The following is a 14,291-nucleotide window of genomic DNA, read 5'->3' on the forward strand; positions in this document are numbered from 1 at the left end:
CCACCCTTTTATGTTAGAATTCACCGGTATATATCAACGTTAAATCTCCAAAATTTCCCCAGAACGTGGTTAATGAATGAACACAGCATTCCTCCATGGATTATCAGAACCCCACATGTAAACACCCAATTGACGAAATATAATAAATACGATACCAGTCCACGTCTTATATATCAAAATTATAAACAAATAGTCTCAAAATATAAAAATTATACCCACTTATTCACTGATTCGTTTAAGTCTTCCCAAGGTGTAGGAGCAGCAGTATACATAAACAATGAAACCAAATATTTATTTAAGCTTCCCAGCTCCTACAGCATCTTAAATGGTGAACTTTATGCCATATTACAAGCGTTGAAGCACATTTCCAATGCACAAACCAAACACTCCTTAATAATATCTGACTCACTCAATTCACTGAGACTCATACAACAAACCTTCACGAAAAATCCTATAGTCATATTAATCAAAGAAATATTACACAGTCTGCATCAAACAGACTCAAAAATAGTTTTTCTATGGGTTCCCTCTCATTCTGGAATCGAGGGAAATGAAAACGCTGATCGTTGGGCTTACACAGCTGCGCAATTACCAACATTGGCAGAACAATCAATTCCAGCCGCAGATACAAAACAATTACTAAAATCAATTACTCTCAATTTATGGAGTGAAAAATGGAAAACATCCACGAGCAAGTTAAGAGACGTTAAAGAAGATACTGGTCCATGGAATCCACATAAAACCAACAGATCGAACCAAGTCATCTTATGTCGTCTTCGGTTAGGACACTGTAAACTTACTCATGAGCATCTCATTACCCATACCGAAGCACCAAAATGCAGAAGGTGTAATATACCTGTATCAGTAAAACATGTGCTAACAGAATATGATGAATTTGCCGCTTACAAATAATCTATATCTGGTTATTCAAACAATATGAAAGACATTCTTAACCTGCAAACCGACTGTAAACCTCTTTTTCAATTCCTTAATAAATGTAACCTAGCAAGTAAGATTTAATTGTACACAATTTCATACTTTTGTAAACTTATTAATTGTATTCTCGTTACCCCGCTGATGACCTTCGTGGTTAATGCGGTTATTTCTAAATAAAAAAAAGACCAATAGTAATCGAGCTGTACTTTATTATATGTTAGCTTTTCTTCGTCAAATACTAAATATTATAGTTTTAAAGTCAAAAGACGGAAGAACTATGCATTTTTCGAGGATAACTTATAGAAACTAATTTTAAATGTTTAAAAAGATCTATCTTCAAAAATAACAAATAAAGTCTGTAGCTTAAAAATTAAGTGACTTATAATGAAAAGAATGTCAGTCCCTATTTTTCAGTCAAAAATTTATCGGAAACAACCCCCTAATTACCACCCTAATTAAAATTAGTCGTCGACCATACTCCGTATTTTTTATTTATGTATTATTAATAGATTCTAGAAGTTTGACCGGCTTAAAACAATTAGTTTTTAAAAAACTTGCGTTAAAAGCGAATAAGGATTTTTTGTCGTTTGGTAAAACATGCCCTTTTCTTCAGAATAGAAAGATTAGCATCAGAAATGCGAAAAAATGTTTACATACCAAAATGTAGCTTGTTTAATTCGTAAGAACTTGGTTTACGAAAATTTTTTCTGCGACAAAAATTGAGTGAGCTACAGACAATTAGAACTTGTAATAATATGCAAAAACCACCTTCACCAACGCTTTCAAAGTCACCTCTTTTTGCGACTGAGGATTTTAAAAGGATTTAATATTAATATCTTATTATAGATCTTATAAAAACCTACAAAAAAATTTTCTAACAAACTTTCTAATATAAAAAATCAAAAAGTTAGGGTTAAAAAATCAATAAATTTTTTGAAGAAAAAAATGGAAAAATCCATTGGAAGCATAATAATGTAAGTCAGCGGTGTTTTTTTTTTGTTGGTGTACGTCTAAAACTTATTACCAGAGAATGGCATTTCTCGCCAGTGGCGCATAATATCCCTACTTGCGACACTATTTATAAAGGTTAACGTATATTAGATAAACATTGCATTTAACTTCATACATGAGTGGCGCACACAATATTCCAGCTACAAAAGGGCTGATATGAATATTACGTGGCGCGATAAGCTATTTTCATTTTGATGGAAAATAAAATTCTAGTTTTATTTTAAAAGATTTTTCCATAATATTTGCTAAATTTGAAGTAAAACGCGCCACAAAAAGCTTTAAATGCAGATTGTGTCAAATTTATCCTTTTGTGGCGCGTTTTACTTCAAATTTAGCAAATATTATGGAAAAATCTTTTAAAATAAAACAAATATTTTATTTTCCATCAAAATGAAAATATATTATCGCGCCACGTAATATTCATATCAGCTCTTTTGTAGCTGGAATATTGTGTGCGCCACTCATTTTTACGGCGTATAGCGGTTTTTTACTCTTGTACGTTGTTCGAGTCATCTAAATATTGTAATAATTTTAGTTGTCGTAGGTTTCACCCTATATTCAAAACCGTTAGCCTTGAGAAATGAATACTTTTCATAATGTTAGTACAGCGCCTTATCCCTTTCCACACAGAGAGAGATGTATTTTGTTTTGATAAAGATTTAATTACTTAAGATGGAAATCAGGTCATATTGTTTTATTGAATATACAAAAACCTTAGCATATACGCTGCGAAGATTTTAACCGTTGTGTACCGAGAATTTTGGAAGGTAGTGTTGTAATAGAATGTGAATTGAGTCGGAGACGAGACAGGAGGTGATCGTTGATTTTTCCGAGCCGGGCGACACAACATATGTATTTTTAATTATTTGCTTTGTTTTTAGAATAATCATTTTAGAAATATACTGTTTGTTTTTCGCCATTAATATTTGTGCAACTTGTTTAATCTTCGATTGAAATATTAATTGGAAAATAGAAATTTTAAGGTAGAAAAATTTTATTTAATTTTTCGAACCTCGGGGAGTATATTTGAGGGCGGGTAGTTTTTCGGAAAGTCCCCACATTTCTGGCGACCGTGACAGGACAGTTTTGGATTAGAGTTAGACGTGTGTGGATACGAGGGGTGGCGAAAAAGAGTATCGACGGTCGCTGGTCAAACTTTATTAAGTTTCGCCTCTAGTTTTGGTAAACGTGTGTGTGTTTAGTTTGCAGTGAAAAATGGATAAAAAGGAAAAATACCGCAAAGTGCTTCGTACGACTTTCACCAAAGCAGCAACACAGTTAAAAGATCTATTATCAGGCCAAGAAAGTGAAGTACGACTGATCAAAATACCCTTAGATCTATTACGACTGAAAATTTATGATCTAAGGAGAATAGATGACGAAATTTATGATCTTCTGTTAAACGACGATGCCAGTGAACAAGATCTGTTGGCGGAGATGGAAAGTATTAATAGCTACATTAGTAAATTTGCGGACCTGAATATAGAATTCGAGGAACAGGTTCAACCAAGGATAGCTGCGTCCGTGGAAGATGAGGTGGCCTCTGGGACAACTGGTAAGAGCACAGGGAGCATACAGGGTAAGCGAAAATTCAAATTATCTACGTTTAATTCAAAAAGTTTGACGAGAATATTAAAAACTGGTTGCCCTTTTGGTCTCAGTTCCAAAAGATACATCATGATTCGGACATAGAATTAAACGATAAAGTTAAGTATTTAATTTAAGCTACTGTGCCGAGCAGTAGGGCTAGACAACTAGTGGATAGTTTTTCCGCGACTGGAGATAACTACACTAAAATTATTGACTGTCTTATTTCGCGATTCGGGCCCGACGATTTGCAAATCAAGGTATATATTCGGGAATTGCTTAAATTACTTATAAATAATACTTCGTCTGGCAATAAATTAGACGTTTCTTTATTATATGATAGGTTATAGACTCAGTTAAGAGCGTTGGAGACATTAGGTATAAAGTCAGATAAATACGCGGCTATGTTATTTCCTTTGGTCGAATCGTATCTACCTGCGGATTTATTAACCGGGGAGCAGTCGCGCTCACTTCTGTAACGTAAGTAGTCGAGCGTAGAGGAAAAATCTCACAATATAGATTTAAATACCAATTTAAATCAAATTTCTATTTTATAATATTTTATTTACCTATTTGTTATGTTAAAAATATTTATTTCTAACAATTTTAAAGCTAATTGGTTCTCACCAAAGACATAAATTCCACAAAAAAAAATAAAAAAATAGAAAAAATAAAAAAGAATAAAAAAAAATTCCACGCATTACTACGATCTTCCTCGAGGCACTTACGAGTGGAAAGCAATGTTAAAATTTTTTTCATCGAGATATCACGGAAAAGGATAAAATTTGAGATTTTTTTTTCTCACGTCGCTACTGCTCCCGAGTTAAGGATATGGCAAAGATTTCCGGAACGTATTGGGTCAAAAACTTCGATTAATAATGCCGGTATTTCCACTGTAGAAAATCGTCTCAAAAGCTTAATGCAATTTTTGAAGCATGAGGTCGATAATGAACAGCACGTTTTTTTAGCGGTCGAGGGTTTTAGCCTATCAGCTAATAAGCCTGAGAATTCTAGACGGAATGGTCCAAAAACGAGGATGCCTGAAGAGAAAGAACCCCAGTTTGCTTTAGCTATGGGTTTAATGAATTCTCATAGTACAGCGAATATATATGTATGTTGCGAAAATGCCCACGAAAGCAGCCAATGCTTCAAAGCTCAGAAGTTAACTTATGACCAGATAGCAAATATTTTGATAGAGAAATGTGCTTAAAAATTGGACACCAATCTCGAAGATGCCGTGGTCAATTAAGTTGTTTACTTTGTCACAAATCACATGTGCCCCTAATGTGCAAAGAACTTTCAATGGGCAAGTTACAAAAGGAAGAGGAAAATAAGATAGAGAATGATGGTCGAACTGTGCCGAAAATAAATCAGTCGCTGGCCAATAGTGCTACTACTACTGTTTTTTTGAAAAGTTTGCGGATCAAAATAAACCACTTAGGCAAGACGCGAGTTGTACGTGGCTTCATAGATACCGGATTTCAAAAGCCATATATTCTGAGATTCACTGTTAGATTATTGGATTATCCATGTAAACGACAGATTAACTTTTTACATGGATTATTTGGAGGCAGCGAGCTAGCACAAAAACCTGATTGTTATGACGTTAACTTGTGTAGTAATAACTATATACAGTTGAACATTTGAAGCACTAGATCAACTCGTAATTTGTAGCAATATTTCTTCCGTATTTAATGGTCACTGTATAGAAGAACTCAAGAGGCTATATATAGAGAAAACAGATTCCGGTGATACATCTCCTATAGAGATTGTAATACGTGCAGATATTGCAGGAAAGCTCTATACCGGAAGAAGGCCTATTTAAGATGTGGACTGGTAGCTGTATAAACCTTATTGGGCTGGACTTTGATGGGAAAATTACCTTCAGATCAGCAGGATAATCATACCGCAACAACTCTTTGACTTTTTATTAGCAACGCGTCGAGTAATCAAATGGGAGTTAGACGCTTTGGGTATCAATGATCCGGCAGAAAGGAAGACGAGGGAAGAAACAGCGCTATCAGCAAAGCAACTTTTTTTTTAAACTGTCGCAACAGATTCCATAGGACAATATGAAATCAGACTGCCATGGTTAGAATGACATCCGGCATTATCAGGCAACTACCAGATGGCTAAGAAAAGGCTAGATACCACGTTGAAGAAAATAAACAAAGATGGATATCTTGACGCCTATGGCCAAATATTTAAGGAGTTAAGGATGAAAATGTAATTGAGGAAGTGCTCGAGGAGCAGCCGAACCAAGAAGGCCACTATTTACCCCACAAGCCTGTAATTAAGCCTAATAGCGCATCCATAAAAATCAGACCAGTTTTTGACGCTTTAGCTAAAGAAAAAGACAAACCATCTTTAAACAAGTGCCTTGAAAAGGGGGCTAAATTAATTAAATTGATTCCTGCTATTTTATTAAGATTCAAACGACAAGAAATCGGTGTAATATTAGATATTCGCAAAGCTTTTTTACAGATTGGGATACACAAAGCTAACAGAGTTTTCCTTCGTTTTCTTTAGATAGATGATGCAAGAAAAAAAGGTTTACCGCCACTGTAGTGTGGTATTCGGGATCAGCAGTATTCCGTTTTTATTAGAAGCTTCACTAGAACATAATTTTTTCTTGATGTTACCAAGATGTGCGTCAAAACTGCTGAATGTTTCCAAAGATACAATTTTAAAATAGTCACATAGTTTTTACGTTGACAATTGCGTCACTAATGTTGCTAGTAAACAGGAACTGCGAACTTAATAGAGCTAAATATAATAATGGCTGAAGGCAAGTTTGATCTCAGAGGGTGGGAGTATACAGGCCAACCCCCGATGACACTATTGATGCCTCGACCCAGGTTTTGGGAATAAAATGGAACAAAATAGATGACACCTTGTGTCTACGACAAGAGGATGAAGATACAGATCAACATTTTGATAAAGCTATAACTAAAAGAGTCACACTCTCCCAAGCGCAGCGTGTGTTTGATCCTATTGGGTATTCTTGTCCAACCACGTTGATTCCGAAGTTGTTATTGCAGAAGACATGGAAAGAACAACTGCCTTGGGATACGCTGCGCCGGTCGGTTGTGAAATAGAGACCTATTTTCGGAATTAGGTCAAAGAACTTCTATATTTAGCTGCGATTAAAACTCCTAGGTGGATACATGCAGGCCCAAAAGAAGCTGAAAAACTTTTCCTTGCATACATTTTGTGATTTGAAACCTTACATGCATATTCCGCAGTAATATTTTTAAGAGGAGTCCAATGTGGCAAGTATTTATACAAATTTTAGCAGCAAAATCCAAGGTAACCCCCTTAAAGACATTGTCGATACCCCGGCTTGAATTAAGGGCTGCAGTTATTGCTGTAAGATTATATGTTACGGTTAGAGAATATCTTGAAGTTGAATTAGACGAATATTTCTGGAGCGATTCAAAAATGGAATATTTTCGTGTGGAATCGCGTGGCAGAAATTCGCAAAACTTCGTGCACGGAAAGACGGCATCATGTGCCAGGTGTACTCAATCCTGCTGATCTTCCTTCTAGAGGTTGTTCTCTTAAACAGTTGCTAGAATCAAAATAGTGGGAGTGTCCGCAATGGCTTTATGAAGATCCATCATCTTGGCCTCGAGACAATCACAGCTGTGATGAGGATGATATTAAAAAAAAAAGAATATGTGTGTGTACTTTGTACGCACGTAAGAAGTTATACTTCTATTATAATATAATCTAACTTCATATTATAATTTCAATGAAATCAATATACCTACTAACAGTTTTTTGTATTGTATTTAAATATTAAACTAATTTTAGAAAGAACTAAAATAATACCAAAAATAAAAAAAAAAAAAAAATAATAATATGACTTTGTCCGGATTTGAACTGGGGACCTCTCGATCCGTAGGCGAATGTTCTACCGATGAGTTACCACCGTTCTGTATACACATGATCATTTCTCGGACATAATTACAATCACGGTGACAGATAGACTAATTGAAAATAAACATTTTCAATAATATTTATTACGAGGAAGACAAATCCACAGACACAAAAATTATAATAAATATATTTACTAAAGACACTAATAATATATTCTTTTTACGCACACCTTATTTGCGCTACATAACTTAAAATATGTAGCGACTAATACCATACTGTTGATGTGCGCCTGCGCCCAGAAAAATAAAAATTCACCCTCGTGCCTAAAGAAGTATAACTTCAACAAGAAGAAAAAGGAAAAGCTAGTTACGGTCCATGTTAACCGTGAGCAAGGAGCCACCTTAGCTGATTGGCACGCATGTGCGCATGGATTTGTCGATTTTCTAATAATGCAAGAAATAAGTATGACAAAGAAAAGGGAGAGTTAACCCCTGAGGAGCTTGATAAAGCTGAAACATTGGTACTCAAGCTAGTCCAACGAGAGACGTTTTCGGAAAAAACGATAAAAAATTGTGTGGAATGGGAGCCTTCAAAGACAAAATAGTTTGATCCGATTGAACTCTCGTATCAGTAATAGAAACGATGATGAGTATTTTCGTTTTCCAGTAGTTTTGGCAGCCAAGCATTTTACAGTGAATAGCCTACTATTTCTAGAACATGTCAAGTCGTGTGATATCGGAACTCAAGGATTGATGGCTATTGTGCGTGAATGATATTGGATTCTAGGTGATCGTCGCGCTATAAAATCCGCAATTTCCAAGTGAGTCGTCTGCAAAAGACATGAGGCCAAGTCGTTTGAGGTGAGTGCGCCACCATTGCCTCTAGATCCTGTTCGGGACGCGTTAGCATTCGAGACAACAGGTGTAGACTTTGCCGGGCCGTTATATTTGAGTACTGGAGAGAAAGCGTGGATATGTCTTTTCACTTGCGCCGTGTACCGGGCCATACATCTCGAACTTTGTACCTCGTTATCGTTAGAGTGCTTTATGCAAGTGTTATGACGTTTTATTACCAGACGGGGTCGACCGAAGACCATATACAGTGATAATGGGACTATCTTCGTCGGTACCGAGAATGCCATTGGGCAGGTGGACTTTGAGAAAATTGCCGAGAACAGTAGTGCCGAACGTATCCAGTGGCGGTTTATCCCACCCACGGCAGACTGGTGGGGAGATTTTTGCGAATACTTGATATGCTTATTGAAGCGACTGTTGCGCAAGGTATTAGGTCGTGCTTCGCTTGACTATGAAAGTCTATTAACCGTTATCTGTGATTGCGAATCCATAATGAATTCTCGACCACTCACCTGCTCTTCAACAGATGCCAATGAGTTGGTACCGTTGACACCACAGATGTTCCTCAGGGATCAAATAGAGGATGGAGTTCCTGATTGTAATGCAGTAGATGGGTGAACCTTATCGAGAAAGGTTTTGCATAGACACAAGCTATTGGAGGGCCTTACTCAAAGATTTAGAAGTGAGTATCTTGATCAGTTAAGAGATTATGGTCTAAAAGGAACCTCAACCACCAAGTTAAAGTTAGGGAGGTAGTATTCGTGTGAAACGACTAAGACAAAAGTGTTAGTTGGCCTATTGGTCGTGTAATCGACATTCTTCCGGGAAGGATGGCCAAATTCGACTACTTAAAATTGTTACTGAAAGAAGACAGTTTCTCAGACCCATCCAGTGCTTCTCGTTGGAATGCCCAGGAGACTCTGCCCAGATGCTAGGTGACGACAACAGTGTGGAGTCGATCAAGAGCCAGGGATCGCCTTCAGAAAATATGGGTGAAAGTGCGGGAGTTGCTATGCTGTTGATCCCTTTTATTTTTTGGTAAAAAGAATCGCGAAAATCACTTCCTAATTAGCATCCAAATAAAATTAGTCGTTACCAATTCACAAATTACTTTTAGTATAAGAGCTGTGAGACATTTTTGAGTAGGTATTTTAGGCAACCTGAAAATTTCTCAGGTGACTCTTCTATGATAGCCTAATACAAAAATGCCGGTCTGGCTGGAGGGTAGCGGTTATTTTCCCCAAAAATCCCCCCCAAATTTAAAAAAAGGTAAAAATTGTTATTAAAAAAAATATCATTGGTATGACTTGAAACTAAATTTAAATATTCAAATATAAAGAAAATAAACATACCAGGCGATTTGAGCGCAATTTTAACTCTGCAAGATACTTTCATGGGCGCCCCAGGATTATTTTTAGGGGGTGCATCTGAACTTCAGAAGATTTCATCTGAATCTGTACATACTATTAACGAGTATAAAATATCCAACTATACATGCATTGCTATGTACATTCCTTCCGGACAGGGAGGTGCAATTGTTTTTTGACAGGGTATTTCTTAATTTTAAAAATAAATATTCTAAAAAAGACAGTTTTTTTTGGTGAAATTATCCAATTGCCATGTGATCAAATAAATTACGCGTGCATATAAATGAAAAGCGCTATAGGTAAGCAGTAGTGTGAGAAAGAGTGTATACCGATAGCTGTTTGCGTCCTCTGTTGTAGCTGAGCGAATCTTTTCGCTAGAGAAAAATCACGTGACCTGGCGATATCCATGTTGTTGTTTCTCGAAACGTTAGAGTAATTATTATATATTATAGTTTTTTAAGTAACTTTTTCTTAATTAAAGAAAAATAATACGTGCATACAATAGATTTTGCAAATATGACAGAAAAAGACAAATTTATTATTATAACTATATGGGTAGAAAAGTATAAAACTATAAAAGTATAAAAGTATAAACTATAACTATATGGGTAGAAAAGTAGAATAAACTAAATTAATTCTGTGTACGAATCTTGTACTTCTTCTTCAAACTTCTCATCTGAGCTTAAATATTCATTCTCTTCTTCTTCGTCAGACTCCTCTCGAGACTCAGATTCCTCTTCTACATGATCTGTAAATAGTTGTAATATGTATTTAGAATCAATTAAAAATTAATTAGTGATTAATCAGTTAAGTTGCTACGTATTCTCCGTCCTTTTATAAGGAGTCGAAGCCTGGACAATCACGGGCGCATCTGAAGAAAGACTTGCCATTGTTGAGATGTGGTGTTATCGAAAAATGGAAAAAATATCATGGACACAACACTTAACAAACAGGGAAACATTAAGAAAGATGAAAAAGGCAAAAGAAATACTCAACACTATGAAGGAAAGAAAAATGAGCTAAAATAAATATACATTCGTTTCTTCTTCGTCAGACTCCCCTCGAGACTCAGATTCTTCTATCTGATCTGTAAATAGTTGTAATATGTATTTAGAATTAATAAAAAATTAATTAGTGATTGATTGATTGAGTTGCTACGTATTCTTACTTATACAACCAATGCTTAATACTTTTCCTTATATAACCAATCATATCACGTTTTTTATTTCTTAGTATATGACCAAAGTAGCTCATGTTTCTTTCCTTCATAGTGTTAAGTATTTCTTTTGCCTTTTTCATCTTTCTTAATGTTTCCGTGTTTGTTACGCGTGTCCAGGATATATTTAACATTATTCGATAACTCCACATCTCAACAACGTCTTTCTTCAGATGCGCCCGTGATTGTCCAGGCTTCGAATCCGTAAAAAAGACGGAGAATACGTAGCAACTCAACTAATTAATCACTAATTAATTTTTAATTAATTCTAAATACATATTACAACTATTTACAGATAATGTAGAAGAGGAATCTGAGTCTCGAGGGGAGTCTGACGAAGAAGAAGAGAATGAATATTTAAGCTCAGATGAGGAGTTTGAAGAAGAAGTACAAGATTCGGACACAGAATTAATTTAGTTTATAGTTTTATACTTTTCTACCTATATATTTATAATAATAAATTTGTTTTTTTCTATCATATTTACAAAATCTATTGTATGAACGTATTATTTTTTTTTAATTAAGAAAAAGTTACTTAAAAAACTATAATACATAATAATTGCTCTAATGTTTCGAGAAACAACAACAGGGATATCGCCAGGTCACGTGATTTTTCTCTAGCGAACGGACTCGCTCAGCTACAATAGAGGACGCAAACAGCTCTCGGTATACAATCTTTCTCACTGCTGCTGCTTACCTATAGCGCTTTTCATTTATATGCACGCGTAATTTGTTTAATCACCTGGCAGTTGGAAAATTTCACCAAAAAAAAACCTGTCTTTTAGAATATTTATTTTTAATATTAAAAAATACCCTGTCAAAATAAAAATTGCACCTCCCTGTCCGGAAGGAATGTACATAGCTATGCATGTATAGTTGTATATTTTATACTCGTTAATAGTATGTACAGATTCACGTGAAATCTTCTGAAGTTCAGATGCATCCGCTGAAAATAATCCTGGGACACCCATGCAAGTATCTTGCAGAGTTAAAATCGCCCTCAAATCGCATGGTCTGTTTATTTTTTTTATCTTTGAATATTTAAATTTTTAAAGTCACGTCAATGATATTTTTTGTAATAACAATTTTTACCCTTAAATCATCTTGGAGGAGACTACTAACTCAGTGAGAGCTTTATTAGTGGACTGTTTAGCATAGGGCGAATTTAAAATAGAATAAAAAAAATAACAGTAAAAAAACCAGACCTTAAAGTAAATTGTAATAAAAAATATTTCCTACCTTGTCATTTCTCGTTGCACAAGCTGGAGCAGGCCTGCTATTTTTCGTACTGCTATTGCTGAGTAGTATAAAGTATAAATCACTCGCGAGGACTATATTGAGTTTCTATACACTTTTCGGAATGATTGTAAGTGACTGTTAACCAAGAGAGTTGGTTGGCGAATTGAATTTTTAAAATGAGGTGAGTAGGCAGGTAATTACATTCAAAAAACTTTAAGGCTTTACTTGAAAATAATGATAAAAATTAATACCTACTCACTGAATTAGGTATTGGCCTACTCGTATATACGGGGTGTCCCATAATATTGAAAAGAAAATGAATTAAAATATTCTTTACAAAGACAAGAAAATTAAAAATTGTTATTCCTACTTATGTGGACGAACCACAACCGCCCACCACAATACGCAGTATTGTTACGGCTCAAAAGGCAAAGGACATAATTTTACTATAGAGCGTTTATATATACCACTATTAGTTTTCACTGTGGCCACTCTAACTATACCATCAGATCCAGGATGAACCTCAATTATACGGCCCAAAGGCCATTGTAGCGGGGGAATATTATTTTGGCGGATTACCACTAAGGTACCTAGTTGGACGTTTGGAGACGGAGAATTCCATTTAGCCCTTTGATGAAGAGTTTGGAGGTACTCCTTAGACCACCGTTCCCAAATCTGTTGGTGCAACTTATTTAATAATTGCCAACGATTCAACCGATTGTGCGGAACATCGAGCAACGTTTCTTCGGGCGGAGCACTCAAAGGCTCCATGGTCAAAAAATGTCCTGGAGTTAACGCACTAAGATCGTTTGGGTCTGAACTTAACGGGCATATTGGCCTCGAATTCATGATGGCCTCAATTTGAGAAAAAATAGTATATAACTCTTCAAAAGTTAGTACTTGTTCTCCAATTGTGCGAATTAAATGACCCTTTACCGTCTTAATATTAGATTCCCATATACCTCCAAAGTGTGGAGAAGAAGGGGGAATGAGATGCCATTGAATAGATTCATGAGAAGAAGCTTGTGATGCCAATCTGTTAAGTTCTGCTCTGGCTCCAACAAAGTTAGTGCCATTGTCACTATAAACATGTTGACATCGGCCTCTACGACTGACAAATCGCTTAAACGCAGCTAAAAACGCGTCAGTGGATAAATCAGATACGAGCTCTAAATGAAGAGCTTTTGTTGAGAAACAAATAAAAAGCGACAAATACGTTTAAGAGTTTGAGACTTTCGAAGTTTGGAAGCTCTTATAGGAAAAGGGCCCGCAAAATCAACTCCAACATTACTGAAAGGTTTTAGTTGAGATATTCGAGCTAGCGGTAGATTTCCCATTAACGGAACTGGAGACAAAGGATTCACCTTAAAACATTTAACACATTTAGACAGTACTCTACGAATGGCTCGTTTGGAAGATATAATCCAAAAACGCTGAGAAATTAGGTATTGAACAGTTTGAAGCCCGGCGTGTAGATATTGCAGATGAGTAGATTCAATAATCATATCAGTTAATTTACAACTGTTAGGAAGTAATGCCGGAAATTTGCGATCATACGAAATGGGCGCATTAGCTAGGCGACTACCTACACGTAGAATTCCCTTTGCATCGATAAAAGGTGAAAGCTTTCTTAAATTTTTTGGAAGCAGCTGTTTATCTTGGATAAAATTTATTAAAGTATTAAAAAAGATCTGCTGTGTTCGTTTAACAAAAACCAGTAAGGAGTTATGTTGCTCCAATAAACTTAAACAGCCTATTTCCAGATTACCATATCGGTTTTTGGTTACATAATGGAAAAAACGAATAATGTAACACAAACATCGAACACACCTATTTAAAGACGAATGACGATCCAATAAAATATCTAAAAAATTATTGGGAATTTCAGCAATCAATGCGACAGTCCGCACTTCCAAATTTACATTAGTAGACTCCTTTGAATTAAGTTCAAAGAACGTTAGCGGATCAGATTGTAAGAAGGTTGGCCCCGCCCACCATTTGGAACAGTTAATTAACTCAGAGGGTAAGCAACCCCTTGAACCAATGTCAGCAGGATTTTCTTCAGAAGGAACATAGTGCCAACATGAAGAAGTTACTCGTTCCTGCACATAAGCTACTCTATTGCTCACAAAAGTTTTCCACTGATGAGGGGAAGATTGTAACCAACGTAATGTAACAGCAGAATCAGAATAACAGTAT

This window comes from Diabrotica virgifera, chromosome 5 (assembly GCF_917563875.1).
Source record: "Diabrotica virgifera virgifera chromosome 5, PGI_DIABVI_V3a".
NCBI lineage: Eukaryota > Metazoa > Arthropoda > Insecta > Coleoptera > Chrysomelidae > Diabrotica > Diabrotica virgifera.